The 23,612-nt window shown below is 41.8% G+C and overlaps 2 pseudogenes; one reads left to right on the top strand and one right to left on the bottom strand.

The window, feature by feature from the left end:
* Positions 1–2,551: 2,551 nt before the first annotated feature.
* LOC120021079 lies at positions 2,552–10,232 on the top strand (annotated as a pseudogene).
* A 2,094-nt stretch (positions 10,233–12,326) lies between these two features.
* On the bottom strand, positions 12,327–18,010 carry LOC120021078 (annotated as a pseudogene).
* Positions 18,011–23,612: the final 5,602 nt, after the last annotated feature.

Here is a 23,612-nt window from a genome sequence, read left to right as displayed (position 1 = left end):
TTTGTTGGCAGCTTGGCTACTATTCTCATTGTATAACCACGATTTGTGCCGCTAAATATGCACATTTTCGAACAAACAATATATGTATTGTGTAATATGATGTTATAGGACTGTCATCTGATGAAGTTTTGAGAAGGTTAGTGAAAAATGTAATATCTTTTGCTGGTTTATTTGCTATCGCTATCGTGCATGAATCAATGCTGCTGTGTGGTTGGCTATTGTAGTAAGCTAATATAATGCTAAATTGTGTTTTCGCTGTAAAACACTTAAAGAATCTGAAATATTGGCTGGATTCACAAGATCTTTGTCTTTCATTTGCTGTACGTTGTGTATTTTTCATAAATGTTTTATGATGAGTATTTAGGTAATTCACGTTGCTCTCTGTAGTTATTCTAGTTGCTTTGGTGAGAGTTGTGATGGTGGCTGCAATGTAAAACTATGATTTATACCTGAAATATGCAAATTTTTCGAACAAAACATATGCTATACAATAAATATGTTATCAGACTGTCATCTGATGAAGTTGTTTCTTGGTTAGTGACTATTTATATCTTTATTTGGTCGAATTTGTGATAGCTACCTATGCAGGAAAAAAATGGTGGGAAAAAAAGTTGTGTTTTTTGCTATGGTGGTTAGATAATAGAAATACATATTGTGTCTTCCCTGTAAAACATTTTAAAAATCAGAAATGATGGCTGGATTCACAAGATGTGTATCTTTCATTTGGTGTCTGGACTTGTGATTTCATGAACATTTTATTATATGATATCCCTGTGGCTTTAGGCTAGGCTATGCTAGTCAGCTTTTTTGATGGGGGGGATCCCGGATCCGGGTTTGTGACTCGTTAGAGGTTTGGCTGTGTGTTGAGTTATTTTGAGGGGACAGCAAATTTACACTGTTATACAAGCTGTACACTCACTACTTTACATTGTAGCAAAGTGTCATTTCTTCAGTGTTGTCACATGAAAAAATATACTCAAATATTTACAAAAATGTGAGGGGTGTACTCACTTTTGTGATATACTGTATATATATATATATATATAGTCAGATTCTGGAGAGTGTGTGTATATATATATATACATACTCCGGAATCTGACATTGCTTGTTAAAATATTTCTATATTCCTTAATTCCATTATTTTACTTTTAGATTGGTGTGTGTTGTGAGATATTATTGCGCTGTTGGAGCTAGGAACACAAGCATTTCCCTACACCCACAAAAACATCTGCTAAATATGTGTATGCAACCAATAAAATGTTATTTTATTTACAATCCATTACCACAGTGGAAGAACAAAGTAGAGAGGTGATCTAGAAGCTGCTCCAGTGTGACTTCTGGCCTATTTAGGATTGCTCCCTCAATGGGAGCACTTTGTTGAGTCTTATAGACTGCTGAGACTGATGAGATCAAAATATCTCTCCAAGGGTTACATCCCAACCTTTGGATACAGCTTGAGATCTGAAAAGCTTTTGAGCAGTCCAATTTCCACACTCTCAGGCTCTGTAAATACATGCTTTCTTTACTCTTTAGATGACCAACATACTCAAAGCTAGAGGTAGGCTAATAGCACCTGTTTATGCTGAAATGCAGTTATGTGTGTCTCTGTATGGGGGAAGTGAGATGACCCCCTGTGATGGAACAGTATCATGGCCCTTTCAACCACAGGAAGAAAAGCTCCATTTAAATATAAGCCTTGGGCTCCAGATCGTCATGCAGCTATTTCAAATTTACCAGAAAATTGGTGTAACATTATCTAACTGTGAACAGTATGGCATATACAAGTGAGCAGGTTGTTGTGACTAGTAGCATAATAGCCACTCAACAGAACCTATTGTATTCAGTCATGGACCATGGCTCGGCACACTGTGCATTAGTGAAACAGTCTGAAAGTACAGTATTTTGAGGGGCAATTGTCCTTGGAAAATGCAACTCAAGTATTTGGCTGCGGTCAATTCTGACCCTTTGCCCAATTATTGGCAACGGAGCTGATCTGATTGGTCAAAATACTAATTAGTGGACAACTATTGTAATTGGCCTGTCTGTGTAAAGCACCCATTGTGTTACGTCAGTGTGCTTTGTATTCATTGAACAGAGACTGGTGTGGGTGCTTTTCTAATTACATGAGTCTATTAGCCATAGTCTACCCTTGTTGGTCAATTCAACTATTTTAGTGTTTCGCCGACTTCCTCATCGCTTAGCACATTCAGTTAAAACTAAGAAAAAATCCAATGATAATGGGAGATAAATAAAGAGTTGGCGTTGAGCCGTCTGGGGCCGATTCGTCGATAGATAGCCTGCAAGCGAGTGCGAGAGCAGTGCAAACTGAAATCTGCAGGCTAGTCTTAGATGTATTGCCCATGTCTGCACTGACAACGTGTGAGTGAGAGCTAAGGTCCAGAACAATCTCCCCCGGTCCCTTGAAATGTCTCATCCAGCACCACTGACTCCGCAAGGCGCTACAATAGTTGTTGAAAGCCGTAACTTCAATTTCAGTACCGAGGACAGCTCCGCGACGAACCCCAACGCGAATGACTGTGTCCGTGACTCTCTCGTATACAGCGAGAAGTCCGAGCTCAGCAGGACAGGGCACACAGTGGTTGCAGTATTCCTCGGTGTCATTTTACTATTAGGATTCATCAGCAATTTCTTCGTCGTTCTCCTCTTCGCACGGTTTCAGGTGCTGGGGACGCCCATCAACCTCATTCGGCTCAACATTAGCGTGAGTGACATGCTGGTGTGTATCTTTGGAACTCCCTTCAGTTTTGCTGCGAGCCTCTACGGCAGATGGCTAATCGGAGACCAAGAGTGGTACGGTTTCGCCAACACGCTTTTAGGTTAGTTGACTTGATAACCTACACGCTTCCTATCCTTTTCATAATGGTAAAGTTTTAGAGAGACTGAAAACCGAGGAAGAAACTTGCATGTCAATCTCATGTTTCAACAGGTCCCCTCGCGCCAAGCTCTCCGTCCTGTGTGAGATACATACCACATGCATCCTAGTCTTGAATTAACAGTAAATAAGCAAATAACATGCTTGATCTCTGATACTCGCTACACAGTCAGTTTGACTGGTAAAGAGACACATTTTGAGTCAAACGTTCAAGTCTGATGACTGTTACTATTTTATTCTTATGTAAGCTTTCACTGTATCTTGTCCCTGGCTCAACAATATACAAACTGTCACCTTGGTTACTGTGTCTGCTGACCAGTAGAATAATACCTACATCTCATTTATTAGCTGGATTTTTGTCCACAGCAGAAATTATATAAATTGCCCTCTTGTACATGGTATGCTCTGCATGCCTTTCATATACCAAGTGGAGTAGACTACTTGTCCACAATTTAGATTGTGGATTAAAAGGCTGACATCTGGAGGCAGAGTGTAATGTATGTTATAGGTTCTAACTGCAATGCTATGAGTTATGGTTTACAATGTGGAAACGTTTGCTTCCTCTGTTATTCTCACCACAGTTCCTACTCTACCTCCACACTCACCCAGTGTTAGGTATGTCTACAATGAGTATGACGTGTCTCCCAGGAAGCTCTGACTCAAACTCCCATTAGAGAGGAGACACTTCATGCTTATCTTATACATCTTTAACGCACAGAAACTGGGGCACCTCCATCCATTTCTCTGTGCAGGCATCGTTTCTCTAGTATCTCTGGCCGTCCTGTCCTACGAGCGCTACTTCACGATATTGTCTTACACAAAGGCTGACCCGTCTGACTACAAGAAGGCCTGGCTGGCCATCGCGGGCACCTGGCTCTACTCCTTGGTGTGGACGGTGCCACCTTTCTTTGGCTGGAGCAGCTACGGTCCTGAGGGCCCAGGCACCATATGCTCAGTGCAGTGGCACCAGCGCTCTTCTAGGAACATCTCCTATGTCACCTGCCTCTTCATCTTCTGCCTCCTACTTCCCCTGCTGCTCATGGTCATCTGCTATGGAAAGATCCTCTTTTTCATCCGTGGGGTGAGTCAGTGTGATTGGTTAATGCTAAAACCGATTTATATTGATGATGGTGAGTATTTTGATAATGACGGGGGGCATGCTTGTACATGAAGATGGTGACAATGATGATCACGTCAAAGTTGGTTATGTCTCTCGACTGTTTGTCACACAAAGGAAGTGAATGATGTGCAGAAGGCTTTTATTTAGCCTTGTTGCCCTGAGTAAACATCTTCAGTAAACATCTTCTTCCTTCTCTGATGGCAGCATCAGTCTCTCTTAAAGCATCTTTCACCTCCCTCCACACAGAGCCATCCACCTGCCATGGCCCTGTCCTGGACCACTCCCAACAGACTGCTCAGATCCTAATATGTGTTTTGGTAACTATGATGAAATATGCAAGACAGTGACAATAATTGAAAAAGCAGGAAGTGGAAATGTCACAATGTATGTCCTAAATCTGTGACATGTACAGCAGACCTTAACTAAAGATAATAGCAAGAAAATGCCCCCTTTGGAAATCCTTAACACTACACATTCAACACAGTGAAACCATTTATCATGTTAAGACAGCTGTGCAATTCCAGTGGGCCACCATCATTCATGTTCAGTTCTGCCAGCTTGAAGGTCTGCAGTCACTCTTAAGGTGAGGCAGGCTGGCTAGTCCACCTTGCCACTAGTGCAGTAGTGGGACATATACCCATATTGCCTGTATTATACCCCAACATAAACATAACTCCTTATTCACTCTCCTTTCATTCAGATAGATATTCCCTGTGTTCATTTAGGAACACATTTCCTGAGTGTTGGGTCACAAATGCATGCCCCGGGTGTGAGGACAGATATAGGGGAGGCAATCAATAAAGTAATAGAGTCCAGGTGAGTCTCATGAAGTGCTTATGCGCGTAATGATGGTGACAGGTGTGTGTAATGATGGGCTGCCTGGCGGCGAGGCGTGGGAGCCGGCCGAGGCATACAAGCCGGCCGAGGCGTGACGCGGCGAACGAGCCGACCGAGGCGTACGAGCCGGCCGAAGCGTGACAAGGCGTGACGAGGCGTACGAGCCGGCCTAGGTGTGACGAGGTGTACGAGGCGGGGGAGCCGAGCAGCTGAGGCGGAGGAGCCGGCTGAGGGGTGACGAGGCGTGGGAGCCCGACGAGCCGGCTGAGGCATGACATGGGATGGGAGCCTGCCGAGCCAACCGAGGCAAGGAAACCTCTCGAGCCAGCTAAGGCATGGAAGCCCGACGAGCCAGCTGAAGAGCCTGCGGACCCGACGTCACCAACCCCCCCCCCCCCCCCCCAAAAAACTCCCTGATGCTTCCAATATTGGTGTCTGCATTCTGTGAGGACAGATATAGGGGAGGCAATCAATAAAGTAATAGAGTCCAGGTGAGTCCCGTGAATCACTGATGCACGTAATGATGGTGACAGGTGTGCGTAATGATGGGCCGCCTAGCGCCAGAGAGCGCCAGAGAGGGGGAGTGGGAGTAGGTGTGACACTGGGTATGATTTTGAGCATCAGTTTTTCCATGCTTATTATACACTGTAGACCTACTGTGGTTTTATGCATTAGATTAGGAGGTCTTCAACACAGCTTCTACAAATAAGGAGTCTATAATGACCGCATGACTGCACTGTAGGCGGCTGACACCGCGAGTTCGAATAACATCAATAAGCTACAGTACATAAGGATGTTGATTCCCCAACCCCCCCCCCCCCCCCCCCCCCCGTTGTGTTTGATTTTCATCAACAGGTGTCGAGGCTTGTTCAACTCCAGGGTCAGTCTGTTTTTATCAGTACAATTATTCAGATGAGAGATTACTTTTAATTGATATGATCAAATTGAGATTTATTTTACTCTGATTTCTTAGTTTCAGACATGTTTTTTTTATTGTACGAAACATGCAACAAAATTAGTTACTAGATATTATACATCCGAGTGGCTAAATTGCAATTGATAGGGGTTTATCAATGCCTCTTCAGATGGTAGTGGCCTTCTTTAGATGGTAGTGGCCTTCTTTAGATGGTAGTGGCCTTCTTTAGATGGTAGTGGCCTTCTTTAGTTGGTAGTGGCCTTTAGATGGTAGTGGTCTTCTTTAGATGGTAGTGACCTTTTGATGGTAGTGGCCTTCTTCAGATGGTAGTGGCCTTCTTTAGATGGTAGTGACCTTCTTTAGACGGTAGTGGCCTTCTTCAGATGGTAGTGACCTTTTGATGGTAGTGGCCTTCTTCAGATGGTAGTGGCCTTCAGATGGCAGTGACCTTTTGATGGCAGTGACCTTTTGATGGTAGTGGCCTTCTTCAGATGGTAGTGGCCTTCTTCAGATGGTAGTGGCTTTCTTTAGATGGTAGTGGCCTTCTTCAGATGGCAGTGACCTTTTGATGGTAGTGGCCTTGTTTAGATGATAGTGGCCTTCTTTAGTTGGTAGGGGTCTTCTTTAGATGATAGTGGCCTTCTTCAAATGGTAGTGACCTTCTTCAGATGGTAGTGGTCTTCTTTAGATGGTAGTGACCTTTTGATGGTAGTGGCCTTCTTCAGATGGTAGTGGCTTTCTTTAGATGGTAGTGGCCTTCTTTAGATGGTAGTGGCCTTCTTTAGATGGTAGTGACCTTTTGATGGTAGTGGCCTTCTTCAGATGGTAGTGGCCTTCTTCAGATGGTAGTGGCCTTCAGATGGCAGTGACCTTCTTCAGATGGTAGTGGCTTTCTTTAGATGGTAGTGGCCTTCTTCAGATGGCAGTGGCCTTCTTTAGTTGGTAGTGGCCTTCTTTAGATGATGGTGGCTTTCTTCAGATGATAGTGGCTTTCTTCAGATGGTAGTGACCTTCTTCAGATGGTAGTGGTCTTCTTTAGATGGTAGTGACCTTTTGATGGTAGTGGCCTTCTTCAGATGGTAGTGGCTTTCTTTAGATGGTAGTGGCCTTCTTCAGATGGTAGTGGCCTTCTTCAGATGGTAGTGGTCTTCTTTAGATGGTAGTGACCTTTTGATGGGAGTGGTCTTCTTTAGATGGTAGTGGCCTTCTTTAGATGGTAGTGACCTTTTGATGGTAGTGGTCTTCTTTAGATGGTAGTGGCTTTCTTTAGATGGTAGTGGCCTTCTTTAGATGGTAGTGGCCTTCTTTAGATGGTAGTGGCCTTCTTTAGATGGTAGTGGCCTTCTTTAGATGGTAGTGGCCTTCTTTAGATGGTAGTGGCCTTCTTTAGATGGTAGTGACCTTTTGATGGTAGTGACCTTTTGATGGTAGTGGCCTTCTTCAGATGTTAGTGGCCTTCTTCAGATGGCAGTGGCCTTCTTTAGATGGTAGTGACCTTCTTTAGACGGTAGTGGCCTTCTTCAGATGGTAGTGACCTTTTGATGGTAGTGGCCTTCTTCAGATGGTAGTGGCCTTCAGGTGGCAGTGACCTTCTTCAGATGGTAGTGGCTTTCTTTAGATGGTAGTGGCCTTCTTCAGATGGCAGTGGCCTTCTTTAGTTGGTAGTGGCCTTCTTTAGATGATGGTGGCTTTCTTCAGATGATAGTGGCTTTCTTCAGATGGTAGTGACCTTCTTCAGATGGTAGTGGTCTTCTTTAGATGGTAGTGACCTTTTGATGGTAGTGGCCTTCTTCAGATGGTAGTGGCTTTCTTTAGATGGTAGTGGCCTTCTTCAGATGGTAGTGGCCTTTTGATGGGAGTGGTCTTCTTTAGATGGTAGTGGCCTTTTGATGGTAGTGGTCTTCTTTAGATGGTAGTGACCTTTTGATGGGAGTGGTCTTCTTTAGATGGTAGTGGCCTTCTTTAGATGGTAGTGACCTTTTGATGGTAGTGGTCTTCTTTAGATGGTAGTGACCTTTTGATGGTAGTGGTCTTCTTCAGATGGTAGTGGCCTTCTTTAGATGGTAGTGGTCTTCTTTAGATGGTAGTGACCTTTTGATGGTAGTGGTCTTCTTTAGATGGTAGTGACCTTTTGATGGTAGTGGTCTTCTTTAGATGGTAGTGGCCTTCTTTAGATGGTAGTGACCTTTTGATGGTAGTGGCCTTCTTTAGATGGTAGTGACCTTTTGATGGTAGTGGTCTTCTTCAGATGGTAGTGGTCTTCTTTAGATGGTAGTGACCTTTTGATGGTAGTGGTCTTCTTTAGATGGTAGTGACCTTTTGATGGTAGTGGTCTTCTTTAGATGGTAGTGGCCTTTTGATGGTAGTGGTCTTCTTCAGATGGTAGTGGTCTTCTTTAGATGGTAGTGGCCTTTTGATGGTAGTGGCCTTTTGATGGTAGTGGTCTTCTTCAGATGGTAGTGGTCTTCTTTAGATGGTAGTGGCCTTCTTTAGATTGTAGTGGTCTTCTTTAGATGGTAGTGACCTTTTGATGGTAGTGGTCTTCTTTAGATGGTAGTGGTCTTCTTTAGATGGTAGTGGTCTTTTTTAGATGGTAGTGGTCTTCTTCAGATGGTAGTGGCCTTTTGATGGTAGTGACCTTTTGATGGTAGTGGCCTTCTTCAGATGGCAGTGGCCTTCTTTAGTTGGTAGTGGCCTTCTTTAGATGATGGTGGCTTTCTTCAGATGGTAGTGACCTTTTGATGGTAGTGGTCTTCTTTAGATGGTAGTGATCTTTTGATGGTAGTGGTCTTCTTTAGATGGTATTGACCTTTTGATGGTAGTGGCCTTCTTCAGATGGTAGTGGCCTTCTTCAGATGGTAGTGGCCTTCTTCAGATGGTAGTGGTCTTCTTTAGATGGTAGTGACCTTTTGATGGTAGTGGTCTTCTTTAGATGGTAGTGACCTTTTGATGGTAGTGGTCTTCTTTAGATGGTAGTGGCCTTTTGATGGTAGTGGTCTTCTTCAGATGGTAGTGGTCTTCTTTAGATGGTAGTGGCCTTTTGATGGTAGTGGCCTTTTGATGGTAGTGGTCTTCTTCAGATGGTAGTGGTCTTCTTTAGATGGTAGTGGCCTTCTTTAGATTGTAGTGGTCTTCTTTAGATGGTAGTGACCTTTTGATGGTAGTGGTCTTCTTTAGATGGTAGTGGTCTTCTTTAGATGGTAGTGGTCTTTTTTAGATGGTAGTGGTCTTCTTCAGATGGTAGTGGCCTTTTGATGGTAGTGACCTTTTGATGGTAGTGGCCTTCTTCAGATGGTAGTGGCCTTCTTTAGATGGTAGTGGTCTTCTTTAGATGGTAGTGGTCTTCTTTAGATGGTAGTGACCTTTTGATGGTAGTGGTCTTCTTTAGATGGTAGTGTTCTTTTGATGGTAGTGGTCTTCTTTAGATGGTATTGACCTTTTGATGGTAGTGGCCTTCTTCAGATGGTAGTGGCCTTCTTCAGATGGTAGTGGCCTTCTTCAGATGGTAGTGGCCTTCTTCAGATGGTAGTGGCCTTCTTCAGATGGTAGTGGCCTTCTTCAGATGGTAGTGGCCTTCTTCTGATGGTAGTGGCCTTCTTCTGATGGTAGTGGCCTTCTTCAGATGGTAGTGGCCTTCTTTAGATGGTAGTGTCCTTCTTTAGATGGTAGTGGCCTTCTTTAAATGGTAGTGATGCGATTGGTTGGGGGTTTGATTGGAGAAATAGTCAGCGTAAGTAACTTGAATAAAATAGTCCTATGCGTCTGTAGCTCAATTGGTAGAGCATTGCACTTGCAACGCCAGGACAGTGGGTTGATTCCTGGAACCACCCGTATATCCAATGTATGAAAAGTGTATGACTGAAAGTCGCTTTGAATAAAAGTGTCTGCTAAATGGCATATATTATTATATTATAAAATGTCATATCTCCTCAGGTAGCCAAAACCAACCAGTTGTCTGCACATCGGCGGGAGACCATGTGTTGGTGATGGTTGTCTCCATGGTGTCCTGCTACCTGCTGTGCTGGATGCCCTACGGGGTGGTAGCTCTGCTAGCCACTTTCGGCCAGGTTGGCCTGGTCGGCCCCACAACAAGCATCGTCCCCTCCATCCTCGCCAAAAGTAGCACGTTTCTCAACCCTATCATATATATGCTGTTAAACAACCAGGTAACAGCCTGTCAGTGGCACACACACTGGCCATTGTTCTTACTTGTCAATGATTTGATGATGAAATTGAAACCTTTACATCAGTACTCCATTATCACACAGGATGCGTTGCATTGACGATGTCACGTGTTACAGTTTTACAGGTGCTTCCTGGCCTTCATGAGCTGTGGGTCAGAGCCAACTGGCAGCCACACCCTCTGCACCCTGCCCAGCAGCCGAGTCACTGGCCCTAACGGCAACTCCCCTTGCCCAAGAGGAGCCTGGTACATGCCCTGGTACATGCAAGCCCCTGGACAGTAGTGGGACCCCACTCTAGGTCTCAGCAGAGAGAGGAACCTGACAACCTGGTTGTGCACTACACCCCCTTAGGAGCTGGGGTATTTTTGGCCAAGAGTCCACTCCATTGCTCACAGGAGCCAAGACACATGGTGCCCACACTGAAATATGATATGATAAGAGGTTGTCTAGGCTGCTGTGAACTTAAGGTAACAAACTATCTCTATTTTCATTAGATGATGTGTTGTCACCTGGATGTGTAAATGCCATTTAGAGTTGCCATCATAATGTAACAGTAACTACGTTGCAACCTTTTCCTTCCCCCTGTGGCTGAATATGTCCTGTTTTAGAGCCAATGTAGAGAAAAAACACATGCATCTTTCTTTGTTAGCCCAGCCCCTTGTACCCAGCAGATGGAAGATTTCCTGTGTATCATTGATATAAATATAATTATATTTCTGTGATGTAATCTGTGTATCAAGCAGTCTGTGAATTGATGTGTCTGCAGAACTTGACCGGCTGTTTTCCTGTGTAGAATCAGAGAAAAAAGCTCATTCATCATGATGGGTTCTCTCTTTCATATGTTACTATAAATCTGATGCTTTTTTGTGTATGCATGTTCAAACACAGTAACATTTCCAATGCTCCCGATATTCATGTCGAAAATCACCATTATTTTACAAGATGATTGTCACATTATTAGGAGGCTCTTCTGACTTTGACATTAGGTTATTATTGATGTAGTGATCTGTTCAATAAAGATGTTTTAGAAAGTGAAAAAGGAAGATTCAGCATTATTTTGACCACCACCCTGTTGAAAGGCTGCTTAATGTATCTCCTCTTCACCACTAGATGGCACCAGGGCCATGTACACTGAACAAAAATATAAACGCAACACAACGATTTCACTGTTGCTGTTCATATAAGGAAACCAGTCAATAGAAATAAATGCATTAGGTCCTAATCTATGGATTTCACATGACTGGGCAGGGGCACAGCCATGGGTGGGCCTGGGAGGGCACAGGCCCATTTCCTGGGGAGCCAGGGCCCAGCCAATCAGAATGAGTTTTTTTTTGCCACAAAAGGGGCTTTATTACAGACAGAAATACATGTTGCGTTTATATTTTTGTTCAGTATATATATATTTAGAGACTTGGGCAAATGTGGTTTCTGCATTATGATGCATTTGCATGACACTTCAACATTATATGGCAGCCATGTTAGCTCCTCATTAACATTACATGGGGAATATTTAACACTATTTAACTGAATGACTAGAAATCTAAAATTCTAAAAGTTGACCTAACTTTCTAAATATATGTCTCTGAATGACACCATTAGCCCAACTTGGCTTTTTTCTCTTCAACGTACCACACCTCACAAATATAACCCAATGGGAGGTCACTAGAGTGAAGCCACTTCAAATCCATGTGATTCAGGATGTCTCCACCCCCTTTTCAGTTGAAAGTCCTGTGGTTGAGTCTTCCTCTGCTTTCTGCATACACGTACTGTAAGAGGGGCTGACCATAACGACCTAAATGTAAAGATAAGAAAGTGGACAAAAATAGGGACCAAAGCAAAAGTCTGTAGAGGGAATGGAGGGGACCGAGAAGGAGCATGCATGGGGCAGTGCTCTGAGCCCAGCAGGTGATCAGGGGTAGATGTGTACCCTACTGGGCAAGAAGCTTGGTCTGGCACTGAGAGGAGAGACTGCTGGAAAAAAAGTCATGAATGGGAGTAGACACACATGCATGCCCGGCGCGCACACAAACACACAGAAAAAAGGACTGACTGGAATCAGAAAAGCGGAGCGACAGATTTTTGCTAATAAACATCTGATGATTACCTGTCTATCTTCTACAAATAGTTTCTGTTTCTCAGTCTCATATCTCTTCTGATAATCTACCTAAAGGAGACTGACTATAAACGGTTTTGTGAACACTAGGTAACTTCTAACTTCCCTCCTCTCCTTATCAACCCCAATTGTAGGTGGAATGTAGGTTTGTTCATCAGTTTCTCCTCTCCCAAATTGTCCAAAGAGGTGGAAGATTAATTTTTGTTCAGCTGAGTGAGTATGTGGGATGGGAGATCAACCAGTAGGTCTAAATCTCTGACAGGTTAGGCTCCTCCTCCTCCCCTGGCTGTTCCCATGGCTGCGGGGCTGGGCCCCCCCTCCTGCTGGGCCCTGATCCCAGACAGGCCAGCATCTCAGCAGGGGCACAATTACTGCAGGCTCCAGCCTGTCACCACTACCACCACCATAGCTGATGGCTCCGCTCATATGACAGGGGTGTCCTCAGAAGAGTGCTATGGAGGGCAAAGAGGATGATTATGGTGAAGAGGAAGGTGGAGAACAGGGAAGATGAAGATTAGGGGGCATTTAAAAAAAAAAATCTCTGTTAAAAATGTGACAACCAAATTGGTGTGATATTACTGAGGGGAGTACTTGATATTGGTGAGGGTATCTACCAATAAGCAGGGCTAGAGCCGACCGGAAGTCAGTTGACATGGCTATCCGTAGAAAACAACACAGGACCAGACTCTCACAAAGATGACACAGACATTTGCGTGACAAAGGGCCGTTGGAAACTGCTTATGGGTTGATCCTCTTAGAACGTACTCCTAGCTAAGCCAGCAGATATAGACTAATAGAGCTGAAGGGTAGGCTGAAAAGGTGAGGAGTGTTGTGTGCCCGTTCATGGCGGACAGTAAAATAAACACCTGCAAAAGACAATATATGAATGATGCAGTGCATGGGTTTAAATATAGGTTCTCTCTGCCACCATGCTTATCATCAGAAGGCATTTTCTTAACCCTCAAGCTACCGACTGGGGTAATTTTGACCCCAGAGGCATTTATTTAGTCCAAAGGAGGTTTATTCAATTCTTCCAATCTTTCCTGATTTTGTCAATCAACTAAATCATTGTTTAGTGTTTTGTATCAATTTGAACTGTATCAATAAAAATGCTCATGATTCTGCCTATATAATATGATCAATTATATTACCTTTATTTGAATCTAGGTTTCTCTGGAGGCAGAATTACAAGTTATCCATACCACCAGAGGATAGTGATTTTGACCAGATAGACAGATCACCTGCAGCAATATAATGCCCCATGTACTCGCCTATGGTTGTACTTTTCTTATGACTGTGTACAAAAACCAAAATGACCTTATTGTTGTTCATATAAAAATCTGCCAATGTTATACAAAATCTTTTAAGTCACTTTGAAGTGACTAAAAAGATTCGGGCATGTTTTTTTAAGCATGTTGCCATAGCCCTCCCACTCCCATTGTTTCTCCAACAGCGATGCTAATGCTAGCTGTGGGTTAAGGAAATAAAGAAAACTAAGCCATATTTTTGGTCAATGTCTATCAGAATCACTTTTTGTAAATATAATTAAGTATATTTCAAATAGGCAGTCGTTTTTACCAAAAAACATGTATATTTACTTAAGAATTCTGAAAAAGTAATGATACAATCAAATTATGGTCAATCACCTTCTTAGTTCTAATGTGGATTGCACTTTGGGAAGAAGCTGCACATTATATGAAGGAAACATTCATATTTTCATATGACAGAATTTGAAAATTAATGGTAATTTTGCTAAAATAACATATTGAGAGCAGATTTGTGTACAGATCCACACATAATGTACAGCATTATCATGATAAATAAACAGGGGAAAACTAAATCAATGGATTGTCAACTTTACTTTGTCCTCAAAGGCTGGATCTTGTAAATCATTTAGCAAAAAGTAGGCTACCACTCCAAAATCCAACATCTAAAAAATAAAAGCCCCAAAATCTATACAAGTGTATCTAGTTATTAGATTCAACATCACTCATAACAAAAATGTACAAAATGTCCATAAACATGTTTTTAATTGAAGTGTTGACTAAAGTTGCATGCCTAAATCATATTGATTTATATATAACCATTTATATCCGTAAATTTATACAACAACATTACAATAAACTGCAACAAAAATACAATTGTATGAATTATATTGTAAACAGTATATTTTAAGATAGAGAAATTAAGCAATACATTTTTATATTGTTCTTTGCAAAAGGCAACATTCCATGTGGATGACAGTAGGCCCATCTTTTTCTGTCTTAAAACTGATTCTGAAAACAGAGCTAAAATCTTGCAACACATGAAAATACTGTTCTACTCCAATACTTCATTTCCTCCTTTATCTGTTTCCTTTTTTCTCTCTGAAGTTACTTCCTTTCTTTTTATGCACTTTATGGTTTCTATATGTTGCTTTTGATGATTAATTTCGTATGTCTTTCTTTCTTTCATGTATTAATTAACCTATTCCTCTACATTTTCACACACTGTACATAGATGTTTCTATTTTTATTTTATTTTGTGTTATTGACAGTACGTTTGTTTATGTGTGACTCTGTATTGTTGTTTTTGTCGTACTGCTTTGCTTTATCTTGGGCAGGTCGCAGTTGTAAATGAGGTGCTCAACTGGCCTACCTGGTTAAATAAACGGGGGGGGGGGGATGTCTTTGTCCATTTATCAGTAGGCTTATATGGAGGCCTATCTATGTATGTAAAGGCTTTGGTGCAGTGGGCCACATTTTCATCTGTAAATCAGTAGTAAATGTGCAGTATTTTCCAAGGATCAGACTTTTCCTAACATTTGGGAGGCTATAGAAGAAACACCACTCCAAAATGATTGCAATTTGATTGCATTTGCTCTGCATTTTATGAAGGTGCATTTACAGCTCAACACTAAGGCAATGCACAGGCCTACGCTGGGTTTTCTGAACTTTTGTTGAAAACTGAGCAAACCTATGCTATGGGCCGGAATTCCTGCCTACCGGCCACAATTTCATTGAAATGACGTGGAAAAAAACGTTGATTCAACCAGTGTGCCCAGTGGGTAATTATATAAACTTTTAGTGTTCTCACTTGAACTGTTAACTGTAACCGTTTCAAACGTACCATTCACACAAATTGGATGAAAGATCCTCTTTAAATATTGACGTATTGGATGGTTTTGTCGAGTCTTCGATGGTTGAGGACATAGGTGTACACGGAGCAGGTGGCGTGGATGACTCATATCCAGAGGTTCCCGTTGGGGAGGTCCCTGAGCTTTGAGATTCGTGAACCTGTAAAGTGAGAACATTTATTGTAGATGCGATAACTCAAAAGTGTATTTTTTGATTGCTCCAATTTACAAACACAGGATATGTAGCCCAGTACTTCAGTTTTTTCCATAGCCTATATTTTGTGTGTTTTCTTTCAATTACATATAACAACGGAGAATCATTTGATTTCTATATACTACGTCATATAAATATAGGTCATATACGCTGGCATTTTTCACCAGAAAAGATGGCTTGCCTTCGAGTGTTTCCTCAGAGAGCTGGGATGAGTGTAGGCCTTGTCACACACCTTGCAGATATATGGCTTGTCTGAGGTATGTACGTGCATGTGTTTTTTTCTGTCGCTGCTATTTGCGAACCGCTTGTCACAGCCTTCGAATTGGCATTTGAAGGGCTTCTCACCTGCCAAAGAAAATTAGTCATTTTAATGTAGAAAAATTGCAGTTGGATAGGCCTATTGACTGGTAGTTAGTCAAAGTTAGACCCATAGCAGTCTTAAAACAGAGAGCATTGTAACTTCAACCAGTTTCATATAACACATTACATAGTGTGTTAGGCCTGTTGATGTGATAGAATGTAGGGCTGGCTCATTACCTGTATGAATCCTTTTATGTATTTTCAAATTTTCCGACCTGGCAAATATTTTCCCACAACCATGAAACGGACAATTGAATGGCTTTTCTCCAGTGTGTACACGAATGTGGTTGACTAATTTATACTTTGCTTTAAAAGATTGGCCTTCTCTCGGACAATCTTCCCAAAAGCAAGTATGATGACCCTGGTCTGGACCGCCGACGTGATCCATGGAGACGTGCGTAACCAGTTCAAACAAGGAGCAGAACATCTTGCCGCACGTTTTGGGGGGTTGATTTGTCTCATTCTCATCTATCCATTTACAGGCGACATCCTGCTTACAGGGCTGTCGCATGTATCGAAAGAAAGCACCGTTACCATTTTGTGTTGCTACTCTCATACCCATCTCCACATTGGGATCAAAGTGGAGCTGGGTAGCACTGACGTGTGGGTGAGGGTTGGAGACAGGTTGATGCGGATCTGCTCCCACGTATATGTCTCCCTGTGAACCCACATGCGCCCTGCGGTTCGCTGTGTATCCATTTGGGGATGCACTCTGGTCGTATATAGTTGGAAATAGAGGGTGCATCGGGTTTTCAGAGATCATCAGGGGCATTCGCAAACTTTCTGTTGAGGTGCGGATGAAAAATCCGTGCTCAGCATCCCTTGTTGCTATATCGACAATGTCTGAAGTGCGATACCTGATCGAAAAATCCATAGAGTCAATAGCTCTATATTCATGTGAACCGAAGTGACCGCAGTAGTGGTTTCCGAGCGCAGCTGCGTATCCGGAGACTTGGGGAATAAACGGGGACTTCTGTGCCGCGGCAACTACTTGACACAGGATGCTTAGATTGAAGGCTGCTAAGTGAGAGGTCTCTCCATACGGCTGATCCCTAACCGAAGGTCTTTGCCCCCCGGTTCAAGATGTCTTGGCATTCCAACGCCCCGACACCGGGTGCGGAGAATTGCGCATCGTGGTCAATGAGCTTGGTTGTTGAAGCGCCGAAGATATAACTTATGTAAAGAAGTACATCAACCTTTTACAGCTTTACAGCGGCCAAAGTGTCCATAATTTGCGAAAATCATATGTACGCTTCCATTCTGTTAAATGTATAGGCTAACCCACAATTCCTTGAAATCCCGAGTTTTTTAGAGGGCACAAAATGTGAAAGAGGTGGTCAAACTCCCACCCTTTTCGATTGCGTGGGCTATAGGCTAGGCTAGTCGATGTATTCGGTGGATTCAAGTCAATCACTCCGCCCAAATACGACACCAGCAGCAACCATACAGTAACCAATGACATCCAAGATAACCTTTAGGCACGTGATTTTCGTACAGTGAATTAATTGAAAAGCCATTTCCTCATTGGCAGACTGCATCTATAGTAGAAAGCGTCTGTAGTAACATCAAACCCGTCAAGCTGTCGTATTTCTTGTCTATCAAAAAGTGTAGCCTTATTCTCCTGGGTTCCATGACTTTCCTGGGCGTCGTTGCTATACCCTTGATATGGCCTAATTACCACCACTATACTGCTTTAGATTGGCAATGTTTGGGAATTTAATTATAGTGTATTCAACCAAACCTGCACTGCAGTATTTTGGCCGTAGCTTCCCCTGTACTATGATTTACCAGGCAGGTTGTTATGGTCCATGCACAAGTAAATGCCTCCAAATAATACAACTAGCCTATATGTGCGTACTTTGCCAAATTATGCATAAAAATAGCTTATTACACTTGACCTGTACAGGCAAACTTCAATGTCCCGTAAAAACTGTAGTGTAGGCCTATTTGAAACAGGCTAGTTGAATGGCAATGTTTCTGTGTAGCCGACTGTACATGTGCATAAAGGCTGAAACGTTTCAGGGATTTTAAATTATTTTTTTGAATGTAGGCTATATCTTATATTTATCTCAATAATCACTTATGTTTCAGAACAATTGTATCCGGTTTTGCTTTCAGGTTTAGCATTGGTTACAATGGTGGGCTATAACCCAGTTTTCATACATTTAAAATTAAAACGAACGAAAAAAAGGTTGGCCTAATGCGGTTCGCCTGTAGAATTACTACGACTTGGCAATCAGATGTTGCTCTCACGTCATAAGTAGGCCTAATTGACCAGCCTTTCAAACTATTATAACTTTCCTTGACAGGGGACTCGAGCGACAGAAGGTTAGGCCTCATTTAGCTTATGTGTTTGGAAACGGCCTTAAGCGCCAAGGGTTTGGCAAGGCGTTTGAAGCCACTGCCAATAATCAGTCACGGATCGGATTGGAGCATGTGGAGGCCCTCCCCAGGTAGCCTATCACATGGAGTAGCCTACCAGGTGCAGCAAACAGGAGCTCTAAATAAAATAAAAAATAAAAACTACATGGTAATTTTTCATGAAGAAAAATGTATTTGTGGCAGTGAAATAAGTTTTACTTAAGCGAAGCTGTGAAATATAGCCTAGTCAATGTTAAATATTAAAATATCTGGTCTGATTTCTTTGATAGACTACTATATCAACCTTATTACTTTTATAGCGTTAGATCGCATATTTCATCACAAATAACTAGACTCAGACTACTACACTTTTAAGGAATATGTGTGTTGAACAATGGAGGCTGGTGTAGTAGAGGGAGGGACTGTTTTATACATAGTTGCCTTCAGTGGGAGACTACATAAGTAGCCCAGAAGCACAAGTAGCAGTACAATGCAGTAGTATAAATTGAATGTTTTAGGTAGGCCATGGGTTAGCTATAGTAAATGGGGTTGCTACTGTAGTTTGGTCAGTGAGTGTGGAGGTAGTTTAGTGGGGTGATCTATGCAACACAGTCTTATGTGCTCCCCCCAGTGCTATAATTTGATTTGTAGAATATATTTCTGTTCTGATTTCAGATTTGAAAAGTAGAGAAGCAGACTAAGATTTCATACACTAAGTTGTTTCTCAAGTTGTTGGAAAAGTGGAGAGAATGTAATTGATGTGTTTACTAAAACAGCTGTATTGTTGGATTTGTAGAAGATATTTGCATTTTGATTTCAGATCTAAATCAAGTCAAAATCGAATCAAAGTTTATTTGTGGCATACACAGATTAACAGCTGTTAAAGCAGGTGCCGGGAAATGCTTGTGTTTCTAGCTCCAGCAGTGCAGTAAATATCTAACAGTACAATACTAATACACAAATTATCAACAACAACAAAAAAGAGGCAAAAACAAGAAATATCGGAATGCGCTATATCAGAGTCCGGAATATAAATACATATAGACAGTATGGACAATATACAAGTAGGAAAAAGGAATGTACTGCAATAGTTATGTGGATGAGCTATGTCAAGAATACAGTATTTACATATAAACCGAGAAAACAATTAACGTAATTTTCAGAGATCAAATTACATTTCAACAAGATAATGATGCAGGAATGAGAATCTTATCTGTTTAAAACTACAGAAATAATTTCAGAGCAATAAACATTATGTAAACATTACTATACTAAGGTGCAGGGCAGGGTACCGGGCGGAAGGCCGATTAGTGATGAATGTTCAGCAATCTGATGGTCTGGAGATAGCTGTTTTTAGGTATCTAAGTCACAGCTTTGTAGATGTCCTTGTGTGCAGGCAGTGTGCCCCCGGTGATGTGTTGGGCTGACCGCACCACCCTCTGGAGAGCCCTGCGGTTGCAGGCGGTGCAGTTGCCGTACCAGGCGGTGATACAGCCCGACAGAATGCTCTCGGTGGTGCATCTGTAGAAGTTCATGAGGGAAAAAGCAGATACCCTTTATGTAAGTTCTTGGGTAAGTGGTCAAAACAGCAGTGGTTTTTAAAAGTTGAAATAAAATGTAGTTGATGTGATTACTAAAACAGCTGTATCAATGGATTGGTAAAATGTCAGATTTGATACCCTCTAAGTTAACCTTTTACTGCACTGGCTACACAGAGTGATTATTATTAGTCAAACATATTTACTTTGAAACAAAAGTATACACCACACACACATGGTTATGGGCTTAAATAAAAGAAGACACCTGTACCATGTCAGATATAGAAATGTGTTAAATTTTGAGTTTGCATCCCAATAATACACTTTATATACATCACAGAAGACTGAAATATAACAAAACTGTTTGACATAGAAATAGCGGATTTGTCGATTAAAAATGTAAAAAATCATTATTTATGAAATTATAAGAAATATGAATAACATTCCATCCATGAGGCCAACGAGGGCATTTTTGGTCAGTGACTGCAGGAAAAGGCTACCTTGTTGGGAAAGTGGTCAAAGTAGCTGATGTGTGTCATAAATCACAATGTTTACTCATTGTCTAATGCTTAGAATGTACTCCACCAGTGCTATAATTTGTCAGTTTTGAATGTCCTATTGCAGTTGTTAATTCAACAGTGGGAAGTTAGCTTAATGAAAGTAGTTAGTGCGGTTCCTAAAACAGCTGTACCTCTTTTAGTAGAACACAATTATCTTCTGATTTTAATAGCAGAGAAGAAGACCAATATGTCATACCCTCTAAGTTTTTGCTTGTTGTAAAAGTAGTTGATTTGGGTCAAAAGTAAATGTTTACAGTGAATCGAATGTTGGAAGTCATGGGAGTTAACAATGGGAACTTTAGAACATTGAAGAAATCCCATTAAAGTAGATTCGTTTTTGGTTTTAGAACGACAAAGAGTTAAAAGTATAAATGTTTTCAAATGCACACTATTCCAGAATGTTCTGCACGTTTTAAAGTTTGAATCGCGTTTTTAGGCTAGTGTAAGAGCAGTAGAGGAGAGCGAGGTAAGTTGTCACATGGGTAAGTTGTCAAACTGTTCATACCTCCAACACTCGAGGCGCTATCTCAAAAATCAAATAGCTACTTTGTGTGACTACATGTTCTATGGTCAACGTCACTCTAATCTGAGGTGAGCACAAGTTTTTTATTTTTCCCCTTCAAAAGTATAGAATTGTCACTTTACATTTTATGCAATAAAACTTTGTTATGTATGAATGTTCAAAATGATAATTTTGCACTGAGTAGAGGAGACAATAATGTGTATTTTGATACTTTAGATGCAGTCCTATGTTGAGGTAACCTTGAGAATTAGCCAACATTAGCACACATGTCAGTTTGAGGCAAGGTGTCTCAATGACCTTGGGGCAAGCTGTCTCAATGACCTTGGGGCAAGTCTTCACATGTGACAACTTGCCCCAGTATACATAGACACACAGAACATGCTCAAAAAACATTGTGATATTGTGTAATCAGCTCTGATAATAGTTTGAAATGTTGTATGGATTAATATACGTATATACACGTTTAGTTTAGAGCAGCAGACATATCCCTGGACTACACAAGACAGGCTCTGGCGTGTGTGTGTGTGTGTGTCTACTAACACACTACATGCCTACTGTATCAGACAGTATACACACACAACTCCATACAGTGTCATGGATTTAATGTGGTGTTATGAATTGCATTGTGGCAACAAGGATAGTAGACAGGGAGGTGGGCTTAATAAGACTGTAATGGAATATGTAGTTGCAATGAGGAAATTATTTTTTGAAGGAAAGAAGAAATGAAGGAAGGAAGGAAGGATGGAAGGAAAGAAAGAAAGAGGGGAAGGAAAGAAAGATGGTTAGAAATGATAAAAGAAAGACAGAGAATGGCAGCACACCACCTGGCATAATGTTAAAGGCAATGAGGCAGGTGAAGTTGCAGAACAAATCAATCAGGAGTACAGTGAAGGATTTTGACATAAATTACCGTACTCTGACTCGATATTGTCAAAAGGTTACCAGAGAAGAAGTTGACAGAAAGACAGCCATGCCAACAACAGTGGTTGGCTATACAAAGCCACAGCAGGTTTTTTCACCGTTTTTTTTTTGGAGATGCAGCTTGTTCAGTATATTACTGGGTCAGCTGACATTTATTTTGGTCTGTCACCAAGTGAGGTCAGAAGACTTGCCTACCAGTTTGCTGTGGCACACCAGCTGAAGTTCACGCTAATGTGGGCAGAAAAAGAAAAGGCCAGCTCGGAGTGGTTTACAGGCTTCTTAAAGCGTCACCCAACGCTTTCACTGAGAAAGCCAGAGGCAACTAGCCTTGCCAGGGCAAGTAGCTTTAACAGAAGAAATGTTAATGCTTTCTTCGACAATGTAGCAGAAGTGCTACAGAAATATCAATTTGGACCAGGAGACATATGGAATGTCGATGAAGCGGGGGTGACCACTGTACATAAACCTGACAAAGTGGTGGGCAGACGTGGAGTCAAACAAGTAGGGTCACTGACCTCCGCTGAAAGGGGAACCCTCGTTACACTGGCCTGTGCTGTCTCAGCCACAGGGAATAGTATTCCTCCATATTATATATTCCACCATGTCAAATTCCGCGATCATTTTCTGATCAATGGGCCACCTGGCAGCAAAGGAGGGGCAAATCCCTCTGGGTGGATGAAAGATGTACACTTTGTTGACTTCCTGAAACATTTTGTCGAGCATACAAAGTACTAAAAGGAGAAGCCCTGTTTACTCCTTTTGGACAAAACCACGAGCCTCATCTGTCCATTGATGGACTCAATTATGCCAAAGAAAATGGCATAATTATGCTGTCATTCCCACCACATTGCTCTCATCGGCTTCAACCCTTAGACAGGTCTGTCTACGGGCCGCTAAAGAGGCACATCAACACCACGTGTGATGCCTGGATGAGGAACAACCCCGGTAAGACAATGTCAATTTATGACATTCCTGGGATTGTGGCAATCGCCTACCCTCTGGCTGCAACCCCCTTGAGCATTCAGGCTGGCTTTAGGGTGGTTGGGGTACAACCTTACAACAGGGATGTATTTCTGGAAACCGAGTTTGTGACATCCTACGTTACAGATCGCCCCATTCAGAACCCAACCCTACCAGGCCCCAGCACTAAGCCTGCCCTGCCAGGCCCCAGCACCATTTCAGCCCTGCCAGGCCACAGCACCATTCCAGCCCTGCCTAGCACGAGCTCAGACACAGACCTGCCCAGTTCTTATGCTAGCAAGACCATTGAAATGATTGTGATTTGTTTTATTCTTGTTGCCAAATACTTTATACACAAACAAAAATTCCAAAATTCTATACCAAAATTACACATATTTTTGATTGAATTTAACTATCTCATTAAAACATTAACCCTAGTGAATAACATCTTCCTGAATCATTATAATAAGATTGTTTGAGTGATTACAATTGCACTAGAATTGTTTATTTTTGTATTACTTCATAGATTTTTTTGTATGTTTTAGTATTTTCTCGTTAATACCTGCGTTCTGTTTTGTATGATGTAACAATGTAAATTGTTGATCTGTATTTTGAATTTAAAAAAAAATATATATAAAATAATAATAATAATATAAGAGTTCTAAAAAAAAAATGTGCTTACCTAGGTTACCCCATTGACTCACAGCAACAACAAAAAATGCAAACACCATTTCCTTGTTTTCGGCTTGTTTTAGTCAGTTACAAAACTACATTTAAGAAAAGTACGTCTAAAGACATGACTTTCCAACATTGCCTGCTCCCCCGACCGTTCTCAATACTCAATAATGTAATATTGTAGGGCTTCCCTCATGCATCTTTTCATAATGGCGCTAACGTTAGCCAAGTGAGTGAGTTCTAGCTAACGTTAGCTAGCTACCGACCGGAACATTAACGCTAGTCAATACCGCACAAACAAACTATACTGATACAAGTAGTG

This window comes from Salvelinus namaycush, chromosome 26 (assembly GCF_016432855.1).
Source record: "Salvelinus namaycush isolate Seneca chromosome 26, SaNama_1.0, whole genome shotgun sequence".
Lineage (NCBI taxonomy): Eukaryota > Metazoa > Chordata > Actinopteri > Salmoniformes > Salmonidae > Salvelinus > Salvelinus namaycush.
The sequence above is the reverse complement of the archived record's forward strand: the minus strand, read 5'-3'. Positions and strand labels throughout refer to the sequence as shown.